Source organism: Pseudopipra pipra, chromosome 8 (assembly GCF_036250125.1).
Source record: "Pseudopipra pipra isolate bDixPip1 chromosome 8, bDixPip1.hap1, whole genome shotgun sequence".
NCBI lineage: Eukaryota > Metazoa > Chordata > Aves > Passeriformes > Pipridae > Pseudopipra > Pseudopipra pipra.
The window spans coordinates 17,596,110-17,620,955 of NC_087556.1; the positions used below are offsets into that span (position 1 = coordinate 17,596,110).

The following is a 24,846-nucleotide window of genomic DNA, read 5'->3' on the forward strand; positions in this document are numbered from 1 at the left end:
CCCACCCCGGGCAGGCTGGAGTGGGCTTTCCTGACTGCAGGCAGCAGGAGAGCCAGGGAGGGCAGTGGGACAGCAGAGGTATCCACCGGCTGCTGCAGCTGGCTCGTTCAGGGCTGGTGTGTTGGATGTCATGCAGGGTGTGAGGAGGATGGAGATCAGGGGAAAAGGGATTGAGAGAGAGCACCTTGACCTCTGGGCTGCTGTCTTGCTTGGAGAAGGAGAGCAGAGACATGTGCAGACTTCAGCAGGGTCAGGGGGCCTGGTCTGTCTCAGTTCCTGCCTAACCTCAGGTGACCTCAGTGCAATGCCCCAACTCCTGCCCTGTTCCACCGAGTGACGCTGGGCTGAAGGTGTGGCCTTTATCTGCATGCTGGGACATGCTCTCAGGATTAATATGGGCTTCATTAGGCTCACGAAGGAGAGAGCTGGAATCAGACTTCAGGGCCAGACATAGCTCTGAGGAATTCATTGGTCTTAACAAGTGACAATAGAGACTGTTTGTGTTCATGCTATTTGCCATCCCTCCATCACGAAGGTACCTTACTAGAAGACCTATATGTCAAGGAACATGGGAAGGGGATGTCCTGGGTGGAATGACATTAAGCTTGTCCATGGGCCCTCAGCCTCTGACTGTGTAATGTTGGAGGAATGGCTATCAGCAGATCAGGCACTGTTGTACCCACTATGGGTCTTGTTAATCCAGATGCCAATGTATGCACTGACTTCTAGGCTTGACCTTGGTTCTGCCTTGTGGTCTGTGATATACTGAAACTAGGAGTCGCTCACTAGAGGAGTTCCCCAATGTAAAGGAGAGCAAAGGTGTGAGATGATTTTGCTTAGGATGGGCCTGGAGTGTCTGGCACTGGCAGTTTGCTGTGTAGCAATCTGCAGTCTGCAGTCCTGTTTGGGGCTGTCCCATGGTGCAGTGTTGAGAACATTTAAGTTTTGGTGTTATTTTCTGCTCATGGGCACTGAGAGCAACAGTGATGATTAAGAGCCTTGCTCAAAAGCCTCAAAAAATTCCCCTGTGGCTGTGAGTGGTTCTTGCTGACTGCACAGACCAGAGCTGTTAGGCTCCTGGACGCTCTGGCTAACAATCAGCATATCACTGTCCGGGTATCTGCCAAATCTCCCTGCTGCTTTGTTCAAGGAGCATTTGTACTGCCATTGTCTCTGTTCCCTTTGGACAGGCCCATGGGGTTGTGCAACTCTGAGTTTGTGCAGGTCTACCTGGATGTAATTGTTTTGGCTTTGCACCTAGAACAGTCTGTCAGTCCACAACACCGAAACTCCTGCAGGAGACCTGGAGATTGCATCACATATCAAGGGGAAGACTGACTAATAAATATATTGCAGTGAGGAGAAAAAAGAGTCACTTGTAAATACCCTTCTATGCTTTGTTGTGGTGCTGCTATTTCAACCCAATGGTTTAAGTATCCTCGCAGAGGGGCTTCCACACTTGAATTTTTTTTCAAGATAGTTCCTTGCTGTACATCTGTCAGTTCCTGAATCGCTTTTATGGAGGATTCCTCCAAACTTTCCAATACTTTTAAAAATGCAAAATGTGTTTTCTTAACTAAGATATTGTGAAGAAAGCTTCTGATAAAGCCACTGTCTTATTCTTGTGTTAGAAACACTTTCAGTCAAGAATATTTCAAGAAGTTTCAGTTTTTGCTATATTCCTTTCCTATTCTGTCTTCTTTTATCAGATCTTTTCATTCTTGATTTTCTTCACCAGGATGACTTGCTATAGGATAGCAGAGCAGAAGGAAAGCACATAATCTAAACCCTCTGATTCTCCCCTGCTGCTGCTTGGCATCCACATATACTGTGTATTGCAAGAGAAAAGCAAGACCTGGAAACAATCTGCTGAGGGTTTCAGATTCTCTCTGTTCCTCTCTTCCAGCCCATTAGGTCAGAAAGAGAATGACTGTCAACAAGTGTTTCATCTGGAACTGTAGTCCTGGGATTTCCTTAGATTTTTACCACAGTTTGAGCTGAAGACTAGTTTCCAACTATCAGTCACTCTTGGCTGAACCTCTATTTTGATTTTTCAGAGCTGACTTCCAGCCCCTGCTCCTTTATAGTACCTCATTTGCACTCATTCAGGGTGTGGTTGGATCAGGCGTCAACTTGGAAGAGGTTCCCACTTGTGCTTGTTACTTTGTCTGGACACAACATGGCCCTAGACTCCGATGCAATTAGTCCTTGAAAAGGGAGGAGGTTTTGTAGGGCATTGGCCTGGACCAACTTCTGATCAATATTTTAGAGATTTCAGTAATAAAATGAAAACCAGCCAGAGAGTAGCAAATTGGAAGAAGGTTGCAAATCCTTTGGAGGACAGGGTTGTAACTCAAAATAGCTTGATATGCTGGAGAAATAAACTAAACTTAGGTAACTCAGTAGATGCAAAGGCTCAGTTTACATCTGATTAAGGAATGGGGGAACTAGTGCATTGTCTGGGGGGGAGGGCAGAGCTTAAACTGTGTGGGAGTCACTAATGTTGCACTCTTGCAGTAAGAAAATGTTAGGGTCTGCATTTTATCAGTGCTAAGGTCATTGCTGAGACACAAGAGGTCCCAGCAGCTCTCTGGCATAGTGCAATGTTGTCTTATATAGTGCTGAAGGCTGCCATAGGGCTGAAAACCAGGGCCGGTGAGGAAAGGTTAAGGAATTGTTTTATGTGAAAATGGACGAGAAGACTGTGTATAAAAAGCTCAGTTTCCCAGGGTATAAGTGAATGATATCAAGAAGCAGGTAAACAACCATTTTCTCTGCCTGCCTGCTAACAAGCAGAAAGAAACAAGTATCCCTAGAATGGAGGAAGGTGATGTAGTAAAAGCCCTTGCTAACTCATGGAGAATAGAAGCACCAGCAGAGATCACCATGCAGATGCTGGAATCTTGGCTGAAGGTGCTTCAGAATATACCTCAGCCAAGGATGGTCTGCATGCATCTGTCTCAACAGGAATGTAACTGGGTCATTGCATTGCCTTTTTTTCCCACTGCTTTTTCTGCATCCTTTTCATCTGCTTGAAAGCTGACAGAGCAGTGGGAACTTCAAAGGAATTTGTAGTTTGAGGTTTTTCCTTTTCCCTCATGGAAAACCTCCAGAATCAATGAAAACATAGAGCACATGCTATGTATTCCCCCAACAGAAAGCAACGCTAGCAAGCTGTTGGGTACAAAATGCTTTGAAATTTCCTGTTTGGAAGACAACTGATTATCAAACAACTGTTATACCGTGCAACAGAGATCACAGTTCCTCTTTGGTGCTGGAAAAACTTAAGGATTAAACAGGCTCCTCCTAGGGGAGGGATCGTTTGGGACAGGTGTCCCCTGCAGAGCTGCAGTACAGTAAGCCCATGATTCTTTCACCAGCCACCAGCTCCTGTGTTCCAGCCCAGGCCATTGGCAGCTCAGAGCTCTCCCCTTCTCCCTGCAACCCTGGAACATGCATGGCTCTTTAACAGCAGCCTGGCAATCAGAAGAGCCTGCTATGGCAGCAGCAGCTTTTCCAGAGCTGTCCCACGTGCAGTGCAGGGCAGAGGCTGTTTGCCAAGGTGAGGTGCTCCCAGCAACAGGGTGAGATGGGAGCTGGTTGCATTTGGTCCTCACCAAATGCAACCAGCTGGAGCAAACTTTGCTTCCTTGCAAAGTGCTTCCACCTTGCAGTCCTGCCTGCCCAGATAGTCACCCTGCTCCCTGATGCATATGCAGCCAAGTGCCAGGGAGCAGACGGAGGAAGAGCCATCTGGCTTCTACCAAGCTCATTCCCACGTTGGAGCTGGGGGAGCTGCTGGAACAAAAGATGGCATCACTTGGGAGTGCCTGGACTAGAGAGTTTGTGAGTACTGCAGGAGTCTTAAGCTTGCTTCTTCCACGCTCATTGGCTTCCCAGCAGCAGGTTTCCCAAGCTGCTGCGCTCATGTGTGTTCCCTAGTAGCTGAGCTGTGGTCTCCAGCCACTCTCCCTGTCAGGGGGACTTCTGCTGGACTCATGGAAAACAACATATTTTTCCCCTCCTCAACCCACACTCCTGCCCTTGTGGTAGGACCATATGGGCCACTCTCATGGCTAGGACACCTAGGACAGCCTTTGACAAGGCTGACAGAGCCAAATCCCGTGGTGCCGGCTGAGATTTTCCTGGCTTAGGTTCTGCTTCGTTCCATGCTAACTCCACACAGCTGGGCTGTGTGGGGCTAGTCACCAGGGAACAGAGGCTGGCAGAGATGAATAGAGGATGTGAACAGTTCCCTTGGTGCCCTTTTCCCTCACTCTTGTTTCCCTCTCAGCAGGGGGAAGCAGTCTCTGCGTGGTCCTCTGCCGATTGCATCGGGGAAAGTCATTAAAAAGAATTAAAAAGGAAACAGAAAGAGACAGAAGATGGGGGAAAAAAACCCAACTAAACAGCCCCAAACAGTTATAAACTCAAACAAAAGAACAACAGGATCTTCCTGCTCAAAGGTCTGGGCCACTCTTACCTTGACGGCAAAGGACAGCAGCACTCCAGCGATTTACTGGGAGAATGGAGGAAAACCTTGGCTGTATGTCTGCTGGGGCAGTGGTGATATGGGTTGTGGGGCTGGTTGTGGAAGCTGTCATCTGATTGTTCAGATGGGAAAAAATATATATCTACAGAATTAAATTAATTACACAAGGTTGAATCATCCATCTGCTGAAATTGGCAATGGTTCGGTATCTTGGCTTTTGGAGAGGGAATAGTGTGCAAGATACCATCCTGGGGGGCAGTGTCTCTCCTCCATTTTGCTGGGGGGAAGCATCAGCCTCTGTTCGCAACTGCTCTAGCTGGGGAGCAGAAGAATGGGATGGAGCACCTGGTTCCTCCTGTCCTGTCTCCAGGGAGGATTTGAGCTCCAAGGTTACGCAGTTGTGTCTGATCTGGAAAGATCTGGTTTATAATCCAAATACAGTACTATAAAAGGTTTTCCCAAAATAGTTGCCTAAATTTTGAGTCTGTATTGAGATACAGAAGTCTGGGCTTTTTTGGATGCCAGCCACTCATGTGTTCTGAATTATGACTGAACATGGCCAGTCATCTTTAAAAGGTTTGATATTTGAGTTCTGGATGAGTGCTTGAAGCCTGGAGCCTGTAAAACACTATGGAGGGCTGTCCCAAGATCCTCACCATCTCCACTTTCCTCAGCTTCTGCTTCAACACCCGTCTGTACCTGCCTGGACATGTCGTGTTAGGACTCTGTGACAAAGACAGAAACTTAAGATAGCAGTGAGATAATTTTTGCTGCAGTAAGAGTGGCCTGCAGGCTGGGGACAGAGATGGTGATGGGAGAGCATCTGAAGATTACTTGAAGAATCTCATTCTGAAGCCCTACGGGCCACACACTTGCCTGGGTCTGACACAGTCACTGGTTCAGGTTCCTCCTCAAACCATCACAGAAACCGCAGCATTTCCCCTGGGTTTATTTCTGCATGCTTCAAATGAGTTGGATTTTCTCACCCAAGTATTGGCCCCAGGAAAGCTCCTGGACCATTTTCCTATTAGCCCTCCTTGCTAGTGTTTCGCTGCAGTTTGTAGCTGCAGATGTTCCTGTGCTTTGGTTACCAAGGCTTAGGCTACAACTGTTGCAGAAATCCTTAATTCTAGCACAGTGGATCCCCATGAATATGGTAGATATGTTTGTTTATGTCTCACCTAGCATACCACAAACTGAGACGGAACTCAAAGGGGCTAACACTGGGGAGGTTTGGATCATATACTGAAATAGGTTTAGCTGCTGTGCAAAGTATGTTTTTCATTAGTAGTGCTTTTAATAGCTTGCATTAGTTTATTTACATGTACATTCTGGCATATACTGCTGTATATTAATAGGGGTCTCTGCATTTACATGATTAGCTGTATTCTTCTAGGTATAACTGTGTCCATGTTGTTAAAGCTTGAAGGTTTATCTTTATACAGATTACCAGTATTGGGGTAGTGTCGCGTTTCTGGGATGTGCTGAGGTGTGTATTGTTGTGTGCTGGATGCATCCCTCCCTAGGGGTGTTTCTGTGGGGTGTTTTGAGGCATTCACTCTGCTCGTCACCATGGGGACAAGCGGGAGGGGGGCGGGGGGAAAGGAACACAATTTGTATTTCTTAGTGTTGTGTGATTGGGCTCTCACAGTGCCTCAAAGTGAAGGTGCATGAGGAACTACATACCTCTGTCCTGCGTGTTTCTCTGTGACAATAATATGCACGCACACATGCACTTGCACATACAGGCACACACCCTCCAGGCTCCAGGGCGTGTAGGAGAGAGTGTGTGTGTGTCTGAATGCTATTTAAATAAAAAAGAAAGGAAGTGAATCAGGGTCGTTTCCATTTTAATTGTAAAACAGATAAGCACTAAACACTTTGAAAAAGTAAATGACTTGAGAATAATTACTATCTATTACTCTGCGTCCCAGGGGGGCAGTTGGAGGAGCCCAGATGGCTACAAAAATGGGATTTAGCAGAAAATTGAAGACATTATTCACCGTAACACATTATCAATTACCTTCATATCAATTACAATAACCTTACATTAGAAGAAGGGCCAGGAGACTATCTTCAGCCCCCAGCCTGAATAGTAATTGCACTACCCCTATGGATGGTGTGTGTATGTGTGTGTGTGTGTGTGTGTGTGTGTGTTAGAGAGTGGGGGGCACCACAGGGTTGTGCAGGGGTTCTGGCAGCTCCCACTGCTGGGAGGAGGGGAGGAAGAGGGTGAAAGCTGCCCAGAATAGTTTTTCCTCCCCTTCCTACAGTCACCTCATGGAAGGTTTTCTTCTGTCCTATTTGTGTGGTCTAATAGCTTGAAGGGCAGCTCATGTGGCTCCTTCCAAAAAATTCTGCTTGGCTTGCCATTTGGGATGTTCAGGGTCTCTGTGCAGACACTACTGTTTCGCACCAGCGTCCCCTACTTTCCTCTTCCCCCTCTCAGCCATTTCAGCCAAGCTGCTCAGTTTGTTCATAGGGGCTGTTGTGCAATCTGAGGTTCTTTTCTGTATGATCTACCTTTCTTGGTGTAGCAATCTGTGCAGGAGGTGGAGGCCCTCTGCCAGACCCAGATGGGGCATCAGCTCGTGTTTCCTGTAAACACTCACAGAGAGATCAACGCAAGACCTTTGATGGCATGCAGAGAGGAACCAACCAAAAACAATTTAAAAAATCTCTCCTCTTCCTTTTCTCCAGAGATGGTGGAAGGTGTCTCAGGGAGAGCAGTACCAAGGCTGCTTCAACAGGCTGGTAGCATGAAGGTAACTCTAAGGACATCTTGTTGCCTGTGGCTGTGTCTTGTTGCCAGCTGGGATAGCCCTTGGAGCTGGTGGTATGTCAGTGCTTCTAACTGTAGCTGGCTAATGCTTCTGGCTTGCCATAGTGCCATTTTGAAATTCTCCCTCCTGGATCTGGACTTGATCCAGCTCACCTGAGTATACATGCAACACCCAGATCTAGCTGTTGTGATCCCATTCTCTGCTGCAATCCAAACAGGTTTCACTGCCATGGCATCCTGGCCTGTGCACAAACGTGTGTGTAAGATAAGGATTCGGACACATCAGGGCACTTATGAGTTAAACGGTTGGTGACACTCCCTCTAGTCTCCCCCCTTTCCCAAATATGCACTGGAGTGTCCAGTGGGTTAGTGCAGAGAGGACTAATTGCTATTAAAAGGCTTTAATCTGGGAGATTAGTGCTGGCTCCAGGCGGTGTTTGCACATGAAGGAGATGTTTCCGATGAGATGAACTAGAATTTGTCCCTGCTGTTTTGTTGATAGAAAATCATCTTCCCCTTGGTTTTTTCTCTTTATCTCTGTCTCTCTTGCTTTCTTGCTCTCTCTGATCATTTTCTTTTGCCTTTTCCTTGAAGTTGAGCTGAGAGCTTTTTTATATCTTGGAGTGGCAGTCCTCTTTGACCTTTGTGGTCAGTTGTTTTTGCACATTCGTACAGACATGCATGTGTGTACGCATAGATGTGACTGGAGTTTCCTGATTCAAAGTCCTGCAGGAAATAGATCCTCATCAATAGAAGTGATGATAAATGTATTTTTCCCTTGCTTGCTGTTGAGCCTCTTGTGGGTCAGAGGGGCCTGCAGAACCCTTCCTATAACATGAGTCAGGCCAGTCCCCTTCTCCTGGGCAAAGACTTGATCCAGAGACCATCAGGAAGAGGTGTTGCAGACTGAAAATCTTAAAGGTCCCTGCAGAAGTAATTAGTGGGAGGTAATTAAAAGATTATGTATGGGAAGGTATGGAGCATTACTGGACCTCTGGCATGACCCAGGAAATGTCAGTATTGACTTTGATGAACATTAGATCAAACTGAATGGAAATTATTCTGATAACATGCCAGATGTGTCCAGAGAGCCTGTCCATGAAGGAGACATATTTGACCTGGGAACACAGAAATCTTTGTTCTATACTTGCTGGAGGATCCAAAAGCGGAGATGCTTGTTCTGAATTTACTGTTTTCAGAAATCCATGAGTGTCTGTCAGGTCTGACTATCTAGACAGGTAATCCCTGCTGTGCCTAGTGTCCAGTTGGAATTTTCACAGCACCCTTAGGAAGTTAAGTGCCAATTCCCGTTGAAAAGCACAAAGGAATAAATTCTGTAACTTGAGTGGAAGGAACCGAAGACTTTGTATCCCAAAGAATATGTGAGAACTTTATCAGAAAAGGAGGACTTGGGTAGAACACAAGGTTGCATGGTCCTTCTGGCCTAGAGGGTTACCAGACAAAAGTTATGAAAGAGAAATGGTAAGAAAGAATGAGTGTCCTCAAATCAGTGAGACCAAGAATCAAGGGGAGAGTTGGGCAGGGAGAAAAAAATTGGTTCAGGATCTGGGTCTTCCAGTCAAAGAGGTCAGGACTTCCTAAGAAAGAATTGCTTTTATGCAAAGCACTTTTATTCTTCTGTGCACTGTCTGAACACCATGGGCTTTGCTCTTTTGCAGGATGCTGCTGGAATATTCCATCAGACTGCTCTGTCATTATTTTTGCCGTAAGTATGTATTTTGAGGAGGTGTAAATGAGGCACTGGGAAAAGAGAGGGGGAAATTAAGTCACCTTTGTATTCCTGGAGGCTGTTTGGCTCTCCAAAGGCAGTTGTGGAGCCTGTTGCTTGGCAAAGTGGTGTGGTGGTGTGTTGTTCTTTGTTTTTTTTAAAGCATCTGAATCAGATGTGAAATGTCACAGCACCATCCTTTTAGGACAACTTTGTAGTGGGCTGCAATTTTGTATAAAGGTAGTAATTTCTCACTCTCTTTCTCTCCATGCCCCTGCCTGAAAATCCAGACTGTTACTGTTAGCCAGCAGGAAGGCAGACCTACTGCTCATGTAAATTGCTCTAGTTCTGTTGTTTGCCCTTGTTCCCTCAAGTTTGCAGATGATGCTGGTGTAACCAGCATAAGGATCTGGCCTCTAGCATGTGTTTGTCCCATCTGCTGTCCAGCATGTTAATTTTCATGGAAGACACAAACTTGCACGGACTGTGATTTTAAGGAGGGGCCCTTTTTCTTTTCAGGAGCCAACTGCAAAGCCTCAGGGGCCAGATTCTGAAAGACAGTCAATGCCAAGATCTGGAGGAGCTGGGAACTTGTGTCCTGGCAATTTCTGGCTTGTAGTCCTATACTGACAAGACCATAAGGAAAGAATCATGTGTTAGGCATTTTTGTAAAAACAGTGATGATGTTAAAATTTTGTTGGTAGCAACATTCTTGGGGGACCAGGCTTGCAAAAAAGGGTTCAGTTGAACCCTTGAAAGAGGCCCCAAAAAATCCTCAAGGGGGTTAGAAATAGTGGAAAAGGGAGTATATTTCCACCACCATTGTCAATCAAAGTAAAAATAATGATTTCTCCAAAAAAAAAAAAAAAAAGGAAGAAAAAGTAACAGGTAGAAGTGAAGGGATTTGTTTCTTTGACCGCTTCTCTTTAACACTTTTATTTCAATAGGAGCAGAAATATGTCAGGTGATGGCTCAAGTGATTGTTTACAAATATTAATAGACAGGCTTCTTAACATGCCCAGTGATCTTGTAAGTCTTGTGTTTTGGGTGGAAGACTGGCAATACATGAGATTTTTCTAAATTATTAGACATGATATAAAAAAAAAAAAAAAAAAGAAAAGAAAGAAAGGAAAATAAAAGGGCCAAACCAAAAAATATAAAGATATTTTGAAAGTGTCCCAAAACTGAAAATTTTTGAGTCCACCTCAAATATTGTTTACTGTGGTTAATGTTTGATAGGATACATTTCTTGATTTTTACTGCCCTTATCCAGTGGCTTATTGTGTATTTGGGTGGTAGTGTTAGTAACTCTTTATTTTTATTACGTGTTTTATGAAGTTTCTGCAGCTCTTAGAATCACGTGAGGATATGACAATATCAGTGGTCCATTCAGTTTGTTATCTTATCAATGTTTCTGTTCCAAGATGAGCATTAAATCAGAATAAATAGCTTGAGAACTTATTAGAAGCTCAACATTCAGAAGGTACTCAGAATCTATGATATAATTAATTATTTTAATGAATTTCAGTGAAACTTCTGGTTTTAGCAGATATGGTATACCATTTTTTAATGACTATGTTGAAAATATCACAGATAGGCTTCTGGTCACTTTTAAATGCTCATGGAAACCGATCTTTTATTGTATGTATCTCACTGCATGGTTGGAACCCCAGGGGTCTGCATCCAGGGCACTTGGAAGGAGCTGGCCACTTGGTGTTTGGAGAAGTGCTTAGAGCTTTCCATGTGTTGAACTTCTTCAACTATACTGGTAAAACTTCCACTTGACTTCAGAGAAATTTCAGTCACGTCCCACATCCAGGAGTGAAGTCCAGTCACGTACACGACTTGCACAGAAGTACCCCTCAAGACCATGGGAAAGCGTGTTTCTGGGGAGGGAAGTGCGCTGATGTGTGGAGTAAGCAGAAGAGATGGTGAATGGTGCAGGACCAAACTGGGAACAAGAGACTTATAGGAGAGATATGTAAAGGACCATTGTAGAAGGTGGATTCCAAAAATGAAAGACTCTAACACAGGCCTTGGAATTGGACAGCTCCATGGACACAAGGCAGCAGGGAGCTCACTCGGCAACTAACTAATCCCTTTTTTCCGAGCTGGAGCCAACTAAGGATGGAGCTGCCTCTTCTAGCCTGCCAGTGGCCTTAGAAATTTTAAGGAAACCTAAATTAAACCTGGCTTCTGATGGGTGTTTTGCCCTCCCAAATCCAATTAGTCAATCACAACTTTTCACTTAGCTGCAATGACTTTAATTGGATCAGAATAACAGCAGGAAGGATAGAAAATGGCAGGACTTTACTTAGCATGCAGGGTGGAGCCTTGCAGCAAGGATCATCATTATCTCTAGCACAAGCTGTAGAGTTCATCAGAGGTGTAAAAATTCCATGAGCAGACCACAATATTATGTATGAAGTATTTTCATCTTCTTATAAGCTGTAAGCATCCACATGGAAAGCTGTAATAGGTGTGGTGGCCCAGCCTACTATTCTCCCGTCTGTGTACTTCAACCAGCAGAACTTGCCTGCATGCAATACCTCCTTTGCACTTGGTGGTATGAAGGGGCTTTTGGACAAGTGAAAGGCCAGTGAATGTCCTCCAAGTCTTTAAAGCTGAACACAATCTTAGAGCTGGGTAGAACTGAGGCCTTTGGTGAGTGGTTTTTTTTTGGACTGCCATTCAAAGGTGCAGGGGCTGTAGTGAAACACAACAGTTCTAAAACATGCATTCCTGTCACGTTAGTGGACCTGGGGTAGCACCACCAGATGAACTTTAATAGCCAAATTCCAGGGTATTGAGACAGTGACAATGCATTAGCACCAGCACAAGACTTGGCAATGACAGAGATGATCTAGCAATGCTACTAATAAGAGCTAAACTTCTTCTGAACAGATGTGTCATTGGCTTGCTCACTGGGATGTGGGAAAGAGGAGACATGGCTGTCACGGCCAACATTTTCCAAGTATAATTTGGAATGAGATTTTGGAAATCAAAATAATACTTTAAAAGATTCCAGCTTAGTGATTTTTTTTTTCCGCGTTTTACTAATCACAGTTGGTGATGAGCAGCATATGATGAATACAGCAGCAAGCAAAACTTAGAAAAAACATGAGGAGAAAGGCAACTATTTTCCTGCTTTCTGTACAACTTAAGGAACCTCCCTTCTACCAAAGCAAATTTCATCATGCGGGCCACACTCCATGCATACTGATGCCACTACATATCCAAGGGATGCCTTGCAGCCTCAGTGAATGTTGATCTGGATTTAGCCAACATAACAGGGATCAGATTTTTGCCCACTGGGAGCTGTCAATGAATGCAAAGTGTGACGTAGTGCTTATCTAGCATGCACACGAGGGACCCTGCTGCAAATCAGGAATGACTTCACTAAATCCAGTGGAGCTGAACAACCATAAATGAGCAGAATGAGGCCCACACATTATCCCAGGCTAGCAAGCTATCTTTAGCAGGCCCTAATGAATTCAGCTGCAGCATGTAGTCATTAATCCCAGCGGAAGGAGCAGCTCACCATTACATGACCTAGGATTTCAAGAGTTTCCTATTAATGCACCGGGTTGCTGTCCTAATGCAGAACTCTCAGTGGTTCCAGGTGTGGGGGAAACATGCATTACCCTGAACCTGGCCAAAACCTTGATAAGGCTCTTTCAGCACCTTCTGCCTGGGTAAGAAGGGAGGAAAGGCTGGGGTAATAGATGGCACACGAGGCCCAGAAATTGTTTATGATGCAAATATGTTTAAAAGCACTGCCTTGCCTCCTCTGGGAAAAGGAGTTTAAAATTGAAGTCTAATGATAACAAATGATTGTTAATGAGTTGTCTAAACATAATAGATGGAAAGAATTAAAAGCCTAGAATAAACAGGGTTTCATTAAAGAACAATAAAGGAACAACACAAATTTCATATTTTAGAATAAATGGGCCCTTGTGGTCTAGCTGGGAGTGGAGGGAACTGAGGTGGGTGCATGGACTGGGAAGGTGAGCCATCTCCTGCCTGGATGTGTTCCCTGGACACAGAGCTCTGGTGGCTGGGCAGCGCTCGCTGGCTGGAGCAGCTTTGCAGTGGCTGCTTAGGGCTTCACTTTTGCACAGCTTGCACACGTGCCCGACCTGCAGCACAAGAAGAATTCCATCAGCAATCCCCAGGTACTTGAAAGCAGGCACTTGCTCAAGTGTCCTGCTTAAGCACCTCTCAGCACTTTGAGATGGAAGGGAAGATGGGTTTTGGTCAGAGGTGTTCACAGGCAGGGCTAACCCTGGCACTGGAAACCTCCATGACCTCCATTCAGACAGTCCATGTAGCCCTTCCTTACAGCACCAAATATCGGTAACAGGGTCCACAGGACTGCCTGGGGAACTCAAGCTATTCCTAAGTGAGTCTGTAAAAGTTGCTGGAAAAGGCAAGTTCAAAACAGCTGTGTAACTATCTACAGATTGTCTTTTAAGCCCTTCAGAGGCAGATCTATTTTTTTAAGAGCCCACAGATAAAATTAAAGTTGAAAATCACTCCTCTAGAAAAGTGTGCTACTGAGAATGTGAAATTCTGCAGAGATTTCACAAATGGTTCATCAGAGTGTTAGATGCCAAGAGCACACACCATATTTCATCTCAGTGTGTGGCAGATGGCATATTGTGGATAGATTTTAGACCAAGATTTTATTAAGGACATGTGAAGAGATGATCGATAATTCCTTGGTGGGTTTGTTTCCAAGACTGTCTGCATTTGACATGGTGACATTATTGTTATTTGTGTTTAGTGGGGAACTTTGAAATTTCAAAGTTGTTTTCAGACTTTAGAACAGACCTCTACTTAAGGTTTCATTTTAAATCATCCTCCGGATAGGAGTAGTAGTCTGCAAACCCCTTTTAAACTCTGGGATTTGATTTAGCTTTTAGAATTTTTCATTAAAAGGAAATAGGTGACAATAGACAAAACCTGAAAAGGTGTGGCAAAAAACATCAATATTTCATCAGGAAACATTGCTTTTACTACTATTTTACTTATTTATTTTAAAAGGCCCTTTTTTCTCTAGGAATTAAAAAGAAAAATAAAGACAAATCTCAGGACTCTTCACCCCAACCTCCCATTTTTCATTTGTTGGCTTGGAGATCTTTTTTGTATTTCAGAAAGGATTGCATGTTCAGCAGAGTGTATGTGAGAGCAGGAGGTTTTGCTGTGGTGATGTGTCTGTGTTTCAGAGGGTGTCCATGTCCAAGTGTAATGTACTTGTCTTTACTGTTATGCTGATGGTGGATTGCAGATCTGACAGGTTCTTTCTGTGTGTTTGTAAAGCTGCACAGGACACGGCACTAGAGCACCCTGGCCTTGAGAGAAACCCTGGAACAGCCCTAACATTCAGCTGGGGCTGGCTTCTGCCTTTGTTCGTGTTAATTTGTACTTCGCCCAGTGACTGGTTTGCCTGAAGTTGCTGGCAATACTTGTGAACTGTGCAACTCAAGTGCAGGATAAACCAGGCTTGAAAAATCCAGACAAGAATTAGAGCTGTGCAGTGTTAGAGCTCAGCAGTGTTTCCCAATGGGAAAATGACTTTCCCACGACAAGGTGTCTCTCTTTTTCTTGAGTAAAAATATGAACTTTGTTTTTGGAAGATGCTACTTGGCAGTTTCTGGAAGTTGAATCTTACTTGGCAGTTGAATCTGGAAAATGATCAATTTTTCAATATGGATTTAGAAATTTTTCTTTAGAATTACCTAGAAAAAGTATCCCACCTCCTCTCTTCAAATCAAGGAAAATCAAGGTTACAAATGAAACGAGATTTTCCGTAGGAGGAAGAATGTTGCTTGGCATTTTTATTAATAAGAATTAGCACTAATATTTTTATTTTTATCCTTTATTAGTAGTATTAGTATGGGTATCTCCTTGTGTGTTTAGGCTTAATGTAGTGCAGTCTGCTTTTCTGAGGACATTTGGTCCTGCAGTTGGGCATGTGAGAATTTGGGGTCCTGCTGTACCTGTGACATTGTCAGTGTTAAATATGACTGGGCAAAGGCATTGAAAGAGATGTGTGAATCTTCAGCCATATTTACACTGAACTCTGTACGTGACTGTGTGGGGAAAAGACACATCCATATGGATATCTTGCTAGTCCTTCAAAAAGGAGGTCTGGTAGTTGGCAGTCCTGCTTCTTGGCAGCTGATGAAGTTTCTAATCTAGTGAGAGAAGAGGGAAACTTTCCAAATGCTTCTTGTGCAGCTGAATGACATAAAAATGCAGACTGGGGGTTCATATCTGAGCCCCTTGGAACTAAGGTGTTGTCAAGAAAAACTTGAGCCAAATGGACCCAGTTTCCCAAATAGCTCAATTTTGGCAAAACTTCATTTGATTAAATGAAATTATATTAAAACATTCTGACTGGCTTTAGGGAGGGGTATCACAAGGAGCAGTTTGAGACTTGATCTGGTTAGTCTGATGCCTGACATCACAGACAAACAAAATCCACTCCATGATTTCGTACACAGAAATGTATGAATCCAGCTGGATGCCTGTGTTTATTGAGCCTGCATCCACAGGAGTGTGCCTTGCTGACTGAGTAGCTTGGGTCACACCTCAAGGGTCTGTGCCGTGTGGGTTTGACTATGCTGTGTGGCACCCAAAGCAGTGCGAGTGCAAGCAGTGTTGTTGGTTTAATGGCTGGCCTGCAGGTCTGGGAGAATCACGGAATGGTTGAGGTGGGAAGGAACCTCTGGAGGTCATCTTGTCCAGTCAGGCCCCATGCTCAGGCAGGGCTACCCAGAGCCAGTTGCCCAGGACTCTGTCCAGGCATCTCTGCTGGTCTCCCTGGCTGTGATTGTAACTGCAAGGAAAGTTAAAAGGCTCAGTTAGGCAGCACAGGCCCTGTCAGTAAATCATTGTGCAGTTCAGGCTGTTTTTTCCCCCAGATTGTACTCCATAGAGAATCAGACAGACTGTGCTGAGCTGGTCCCATCTGCACCCAACCTGGACAGCAGCTTTATCTTGCCTTGTAAAACTGCAGAGCTCTGTGACAAAAGAGTTAATCTCTGCCTTTGTTTCTCTTCCTCTCTCTCTTCTCTCTTGCAGCCGACTGAAAGGCAAGATGAGAGCAGATCCATCAGTGTCAGCTGCTTTCAGCATATCAGCACTTTTGGGGGGTTTATTGGAGACTAGTCCATCAGCAGTGCTTCCAAACTGCAACCACACTGCAAACATGCCCCTCCTCCTGCACGGCAGCCTGGGGACACAATGCCGGGACCCGGTGCCGCTGGCCAGGGGCTGGGTGATAAATGACTGTGAGAGGCATCTCCATGGCTAGCAAAGTCCAGAGGGTAGGCCAGAGCCAAGCTCCTGGGGAGGCACCAATGAAACCATATTAATTTCTGGGCGTGCGTCCATGTGTGTCTGTGTGTCTGTACTGTCTGAAATAATACACTTGACACAAACACACATGCTTCACTTCCAACACACGGAGTAACATGGGAGAGGGGTGAAAGGGAGAAAGGAATGTGATTGACAGGTTAATGAAGCAGTTCATAATAGCAATGGATATTATAACCTTAGAAACAGCTTGTAAATACCCAGTTGCTTTACATGTATAAACATACTCCCATGCTCAGGATTGTGTATATACATTTGCCTATTTATGAAATATATATGCATATCTAAAAGGTGCAGGAATGTGAAATCAGTGCTCTGAAGCGAAACCAAAGAATAAATAGGAGCTGGATAAAATTAAGCTTCATTAGCCTAGGAGCCATATATATCCCCTGCCTTTTATTTTACTCTTAGGGCTGGAAGTCTTCCAAAGCAGTGGAGGGACTTAGAAGCACACATCTGACTGACTTGCACTCCTAAGCCCTCTTGGTACTCTTGAAAACTCCACCCATTGTTGTTTAATTGCTGATGTTTGTTTTTCTTTTTTTTTGTTGGTTGACTTGAGGATTTTTGTTTTTGTTTGTTTGTTTATTTGCTTTTGTTGTTGATGGTGGTTTTTTGTTTTGTTGGTTTTTTTTTCTTTTCATGTGTTTTTAATCCCAGGGTCTTGGAAAGAGCAGCCTCAGCCCATCCATGGAGGGCTGGGAAGTTGTGTTAGCATGAGGAGAGTGCTTTGAACCCATATCTAATCCAGGGTTTTGACTAATTCCTTATCACTTTGGTATGTCACCCTTTGAAAAGCTGGATCTATCTTTTACTAGGAAGATAATTGGATGTCTTTGTTTGCTTCTGTACTGTATATATCTGTGAGAATTTCCCAGTGTATTCTGGACTGGGGCAATGACTTACACAACAATACTTTCCCTCTTTTGTAGGACTTACTAGCAAATATAAATAGTGACATACTGAGCTCCTGTGGATGGACAACAACCCCAGGAGCTGAAAAAACAAGGTCAGCATGACTGAGGACCTTTACTTCTTCATTCCATGACTCTGCTTTTACTTGCAAGCCTCAATTTTGCAGTAAGATAATTCCTCTGGGTTCTTCTCCTAGCTCCTCTTAGAGAAAAATAGGAGAAGATTAGAAGATTTCTTCTCATACATACAAAGGAGTGTTAAATTTGCCTGTTCCCAGTAGAAGCCAAGCACAATTTCTAAGTATCATGGCTGTGGATGAAAAAATTCAAAGAACCAGGTGTACTGGGAAGTGTCAGAGCCACAATGTTGATAGAACCCAAACCTACACAATGGAAAGTATATTTTGTCACCTTGAAGTTTGGCTCAGACTTGAACTCTTGTGAAAATCCTCAGCAAATTCCCCTCTAAGACTGTACAGCTATGTTCCTGGCCTCATGTCTTCTGGAAAGAGCTTTGGCAGATATTTTCTTCCCTGATGGGAATTCCAAGATAAAAGCACTTAAGAGGTGGGATGTGTGCAGAGACTGCATGGTGTGTGGCACCGTGCAAGGGGCATAGATACACATGCATATCATGGGCAATGTGCAAATAATCACGCCTGCAAGTCTCTAGCCATACATGCTTATGCTCTTGCTACAGCAGTGAGAGATCATTTTGTTATAAGGCACACACTGTCTTGGTCTCTCTTGACAAGAGTTCTTGATGATCTGGTGATCTGAGCTAACAGGCAAAACAGTCAGGCCAAGTATTTCTGTGTTAATCTTACAGCTGTGGAACAGAGGTAACTTGTCCCTGAACACATGAAGAGCTGAAGACAAAGATGGGAATGGGACTCAGATGTCCAGCATGGTAAGCTCATTATTTCTGTTTCTGTCTAGACTGATCAATTATGCTATAGCAACACTGGCTGAATATTTGCACAGAAGTAAACAGCTGTGTATTATAGTTTTTAGGAATATCATAACTCTGTAACTGGGAATCCTCTGGGTTTGGGTGCAATTTGAACCACTGTCTTAAGAATACTGTTCTGCCTAGCATCCTCTGTCCTTCTTTAAGCTCCCTTTTGCTCTGTTCCCTGGAATTAGGGTCTGTAGTTGCTCTACACAGGCACTTTTAACCCTTAACTGTAAAACAGAGGAGAACAAGTAGACTTATGCCAGGATGGGAGGAGAATTTTGATCTGTAGCCTGAAGAATTAGTGTCCTTGCATCAGGGACTTGCCCTTAATTCTCCACTGAGGAGGACTGTCAGGTTTGAGCAGACTGATGCTGCTTGTGCAGTTCTCTCCCCTGCCCCAGAGACCAGAGCTGTGGGGTGGGTGTTGGTGAGCAGTTAACTTCAGGTGGGAGCAATAGGTTAGGGTGTGGGAGGTGGCAAGGTCTCCCTGTCTTTGGTGGGGAGGAGGAGCAGGCTGTGCATGATAGTTCAGCTGTCTTCTACCATCTAGGCCAGCCAGCCGGATCTGTGAGGCCTTCCCAAACAGCACAGCAAGCTCAGCTTTGCTGCTGTCAGCACTGCTGAGAGCAGAAGCTGGGGATGGGTGAATCAAAATATCCGGATTGCATGGATATTGGCTGGAAGCGTTCCACCATATCCACGTGGCTGCCTTTGCGTGATATTCATGCTCGTCAGAAAATTAATTATTCCATTCACCAGGCTCTGTGAGCCAGGAGGATTACCTCTCAATACCTGGAGTTCCTCATGGGGGTGGGAGGTGTGTGTGTGTGTGAGCTTGTCTGTCTGCATGCCTGCTTATCCACAAGGTATATTGTGAACATGGATGTGTACAGACAGCAAGAGATTGTACAAGACTATAGATACAGGGAAGGAGTTGCACAAGTAATGCAGAAATAAGAATGCAGGAAGATGCTTTGCTCTGTGTGTCTGTGAGAGAGAGTGCCCTTGGGAATGCTGAGGGGCTTTGTCTGCATGCCAGAAAGAAAGGTATTTTCTTCCAGATAGGTGAGCTGTGTACAGGAAGCAGAGGGTACAGGGCCTGGGAAGGTGGCAATGCGTTCCTTATCTTTGCCTTTATGTGTGTGAGGGGTATATGCATAGCCAGGCTTTTTAGATCTACCTTCAGAAAGGTTTACGTACGTTTAATACAAGCTTAAATTTGCCCATGGTTTCCTGTGTACTTGTGCTTACAAAAGGAAAAAAGCTCATGTGTATACAATGAGTATTGAAAAACTGCATATGTGGTGGAAAAACTGGTGTCAGGTGGCATCACATTAGTACCTGTCATTTTGGATACATTAAATTTTGTCTGTGGTCCTCCTACATACAGCTCCAGTTCTTGTCTTCCTGTTAGTACAGCTGATCAATCCCATGTACATCAGGGGTAACTTACATCAGGAAGTAAGCAGAATCAAGTCTTGTGATATTTGAAAACAAAAGCTTTGCACCACAGTTTGGAAGCTTTCCTGTGATCCTCTAAGTTACAGGATGTTTTATCCCATATGTGCATGGGGTGGGGTTTTCCAACTACAGCAGCAAGGCGAGATCTTTTCTGGAAAGGAAAACTGCTTTATTACGGCTTGGCTCTGAGACTGCTCTGATTGGCTCTGCTAGGCAGCACAGTGCGGAATTTCAAGCTTGGGGTGTTCTCAGAAATTTGTGTTATTAATTGAAAGCTTATTAATGGCAAACACAGGATGACATTTTACATGATTTAGTTATGTTCTGTGAGTCGTATGTACAAAGCAGCCTCAGCCACAAGGCAAGGAATCTCCTGCCGTAACTGATAACAGAGAAGCAATAACAGCTCTGTTCCCACTAACTGGTCCTGGGGCGACAGGGACAGCCCTTGCAAGTGTCTGATCATCTCCTCTCTGGTGGTCACTCATCCTGGGATTAAGGGAAGTCTCAGAGGAAGGCAGACTTACTCACTGAGGTAATAAGCATTTTGGTTTGTTACCAGCTGGCTTGAGAACTTTGGCCTCTCTGAATCTCTGCAATCACCCTTAAAAATAAAAAGACCTCGAAGTGATGGAACTGCCGACATCACACTGAAAGTCAGGAGCCCCGTGTCTAGAGCAGGATATGTGATGTTGCTCTATATAATTAAACTTTGTTGTGCTGAACCATGGCTGGGTTCTCTATAGTAATGCTTGAGTCCCCTTCTGTCATGTTTGAGATGTGGGTCAAGTCTGCATCTGATTTATAAGGTAATGAGGAAAGCATATGTTTTTGGAATAAAACTAAATATTTTTTCTAATATCCTGCAAGAAAAGTCAGTTTCTTCCTGCAAGAAAAGTCAGTTTCTTCTGCCCAGCTTCATAGATGGTCAGTGCTATATATCATATAATCATAGAATATCCTGAGTTGGAAGGGACCTACAAGGATCATCAAAGTCCAACTCCTGGCCCTGCACAGGACAGTCTCCAGAATCCCACCATGTGCCTAAGAGCATTATCCAAACGCTTCTTGAACTCTGTCAGGCTTGGGGCCACGACCACTTCCCTGTGGAGCCTGTTCCAGTGCCCAACCACCCTCTGGGTGAAGTACCTTTTTTTAATACCTAACTTAAATCTTCCCTGACACAACTTCACAAGCCAAGTGACCTCAGCCACTCCTCATATGGCTTCTCCTCAAGGCCCTTCACCATCTTTATAGCCCTCCTTTGTGCTATATAAAAATCAAAATGAGATTCCTGTTGAAACAAGAAGATAACAAATGTCTTAGACTCTTAACATATTTTTAAACAAAGTGGCATTGCCCAGTCATTGTGTGGACATGGCTGTGGTGTCCACCTAGTCCATGAAGGGTACACCTTTTTAAAGTAGATTTCTGAAGACCATCATCCAGAGTTGTGTTTATCTTTCTCACAGCTATAGGCATGGGCAAAGCAGGCATACTGCTGGGAGAGCCACTCCTGCAAGCCACATCCATGGATCTGCAGCTGCTTTTGTCTGGGAAGAAACCAAGTTTGTACAAAACCTGCAAATATCTCCATCAATCCTCTTGGCCCTGTCCTCCCCACTGCTATATGTGAATCTCCTCCTGTCTGACAGAACTCCTTGGATCTTTCCCAGGCATGCTAAGAGTAGTTAAATTCAGTGTTGTCAGAGGTGGTGCTGATGTTGCTGAGGTTCCTCAGGGAAGCACTTACTCATCATAAGCTCTGCCGCTCTGCAGCTATCAGCTTCATCAATGGCTGGAGCTGGGTACAAAGTCCTTTCTGCACTGCTGAGAGCTGTTCAGGGGAATGTGGACAGCAGAACATCTCTGCATTCCCTTTTCCAGCAGCAGAATTATTTCCTGAAAGGCATTGTAGGCACTGGGAGGAGATTATAGGCCAAGTGCTTAAACTCTTCCACCCTGGTTTAGCAAGAGCCCCACAGCTGTGGATTGTCTGATGCCAGCAAATAAACCAGATGGACGACATGGATGGAAACAGGCCAAGCTGGGATGGAAAGCACAGAGTGCCCTCCAGTCTTAATGGGTTTCTGGAAGATGAAGTAGCACAAGCTGAAAAGAGCCTTCAGCTGAAAAACCCCCTGTGTTGAAGTAATGGGAAACTGGACCTATTTTTTTTTTTTGTGGGGCTTCAGCTGTGGCTTGTTGGGATCTCCCCTAATACTACAGGAAGAGTGGTAGTGTCCTAGGTGCCTGCAGGAAGGTGGGGTGTTTCCAGTCTTCATTGGAGAGAAGAATGTAGATCTACAACTGCAGAGAGCAGTGGGCTTGGGAAGAAAAATCCAGCAGTCATAGTGAGAGGTGTCATAGATCGTATGCATGCTAGAGGGTGTCACTGGAGTTGCCTGTTCTGGTTAGCAGGAAGATGAAGCCCACCCAGTCTGCAAAGGACAGTGATGGGTCAGTGCTTCTGAGCAACATATGCTGCTTTTGCAAGAGGCCAGACCCTGTTGTTCTTCCAGCACTTCATGTCTGTGATTTGTTAGCTGAGTGATGGCAAGGCCTACCACTCAGATCAAACATTCACCATGCTAGGTGCTTTATATACAAGTCTAATGTCCAAAAAGAGCTTTCTCCCATGATTAACAGAACATAATTTTATGGATAGGCTGTCATGAAAGGCTGTGAGAAAACCACAAAGCTTCATTTCACCACCTGTCCAGGGTCCCCAGACTCTGGCTTTCTTCAAAACCTGAGATAAGGCAACCTACCTTTGTCTACGCATATCTGTTGACCATTTAGGCACCCAAGCTTGGTGCCACCAAATAACAAGTGATCTGAATGACTCATGGATCCCTTGAGTTTGAAGGCTACAGAAAATATCCCAGGACTTTGAAGACTCGCTTGGAATCATACATGGAGTCCATTATCAGTGCTGAGAACCTGACTTGGTCCTAGTCTTATGCCTTAGGCTCATGACTGGTTTTCCTCCCACAAGGCTAGCTGAGATGTTTCAAAAGGTAGCAGCAAGTATGTTCATCAATAGAGTATGCCTACAGCCCACTTTGGGGTACTTTGGGTTTAGGGTATTCTAGCTTTACTAGGAGATCACTCTCTTACCACCAGGAAACACAATCTGCTGGAGCCTTTCTCCAATAAAGGCTTGAACCTCAGTTCAGTGCCTCTTCAAGCCAGGCCAATCAGCTTGCAAGTCTGTTTTGGAAGAGACTACTGAACACACCCCTTAGCGTGCTGGAAAATCGCCCCTGCTGGTAAAAGGTACTGTCCAGACAGATTACACTGTGTTTATGGGGTTCACTGTGGAGGGGTGGATACAGGATACGTTTGCCAGGCTGTTTATGGCTGTGAGGGAGCGTGGACTTTCTAGGTGTGATCCTTGCCTCTGCCATTTTTCCTTCTTCCTCTATTCTGCCATCCCTGAAACAGCCTGGATTGGTTATAGCCCACATGTTACAGTGGCCAACCTGCAAAGAGAGAGCCAGAAAAGTTAATGTGGAGTTCTGGTCTACTCCCAGGATGCATTTGGGCTGCAGCCCATAATGATATGTATAATTGCAAAGGCCTGCCAAAAAAAGCAGGCTGGATTTAATTGAGTCAACACACTGCTATTAATAATAAAATGGCAGAGACTTTGCTATTAATCACTTGTGCTGGCTTTATCACAGGCAGTCTCGGCTATCTGGCTACCAAACAAGACCTTTAAAAAAAATGGTGCAGTGGAAAAAACTTACTAGTGGGAATACACCTGCTAACAAAATAAACCTTGTAAACAAAATGTTCCTTGCAGAAGAATGTTCTTTCTGAAGGGGCAGCTTATTCGGGAGGCAAATGGGATTATGTCAAATGCCTGTGTCCTGCAGCAAAGTCCTCCTTTTATAGGAATAGATCACTGGAGGATGCACTTGGCAAATGGTGTATCTTTGTAGAAGGGTATACTTGATAAAGGACTTTGAATTGAGTGGGCATTCAGGGAGAAATGAATCCTCCAAAGAGAAAGGTAATTTTTACAGGAGTACAGCACAGCCCAGAGAGGAATGCATCTGTTCCTAGTAAATGGAAAACACCATATCTGATGAGTTACTGAACAAAAATGGAAATGCAAACTAAATAGCATTCCTGACACCTAAATTACCGACCTCCTTATGGAGGTCTGGATAAACTGTGGTATGTCGAGTTGGATGGCTGGATGTGCAGCTCTGTACCCCAAAGTGGATGCTACCAGCACTGCATGCAGCATCACTGAAGGAGTAGGATCTGGTCTTCTGAGGGGTCACCAAGGCCCAGAAGTGCCCTCTTTCCTATGACCTGACTCGGTGATGCCATGAGGTGGAGGAAAGACTTGAATGGGGCTCGAGCTCTTGCAGGTATGCACCATATTTGCTTTCATGCCCAAGTTCCCTGTGGTCCTCCTGGCGAAGTCCAGTGCCTGAGGTAGTTTCCTCATGGTAGTGCAGTGCATTTTTGAAGTCCATCCTTGCTGAGGTTGTTATCATAGCAAACATGGTAATCACAATCTTCATTTTTGTTTCTGAGTAGAGCAGCTTGCGATGACTGTCTGGGAAGGCACCTTGTGGAAAAAAGTTCTGAAACCCAGGAGGAAGGGAAGAGGCTTGAAACCCTTGCATCTGAGCAGGGACAAGGATGTGTCTGTCAGCAAAGGATATACAGCAGGTAGATAAGCAAACAACATAGATTAAATCTGTGATAGAACGTTATGTTGCTTTTAGTCTAAGAGGTTGGAAGGTTTAAAACTCTTCTAGCAGACAGCTGGAAGGGGAGAATCCCCTGACTTCCACATCTGAGAATCCAAAGGAATGGATCTTTTCTTCTCTTGCAAGTTTTCCTGCAAGAAGAGATACATTTTCTGTACACCGATGCAAAAATCTGTGTGCATCATGCACCAAATAGTCAAGCAACATAAATGATTTAACAGGCTAAAAGGCCTCTTTCTGCTATGAATTATCAAGGTCCATAAATGAATGCAAATGTTATCTCTCAGAAGGAAAGAGAAAAAAGAAAAGAGAGAAAGCAACAAAAAAAAAATCGCAGAAAAAAATTATCCACTTCCTGCTGTTTTCCTTTCCTCCCCATACAGTGAGTGTCTTA

At 44.5% G+C, this 24,846-nt stretch overlaps 1 long non-coding RNA gene across 1 annotated transcript in view; it reads left to right on the forward strand.

The window, feature by feature from the left end:
* The window catches only part of LOC135417969 (uncharacterized), a 333,771-nt gene that overhangs the window by 296,597 nt on the left and 12,328 nt on the right, over window positions 1-24,846 (forward strand). Inside the window, exons 6-10 of the long non-coding RNA XR_010432281.1 lie at window positions 4,295-4,546; window positions 7,193-7,257; window positions 8,954-9,000; window positions 17,319-17,395; window positions 18,130-18,210. This is a non-coding gene — a long non-coding RNA (uncharacterized LOC135417969). The remainder of the gene's footprint in view (window positions 1-4,294; window positions 4,547-7,192; window positions 7,258-8,953; window positions 9,001-17,318; window positions 17,396-18,129; window positions 18,211-24,846) is intronic.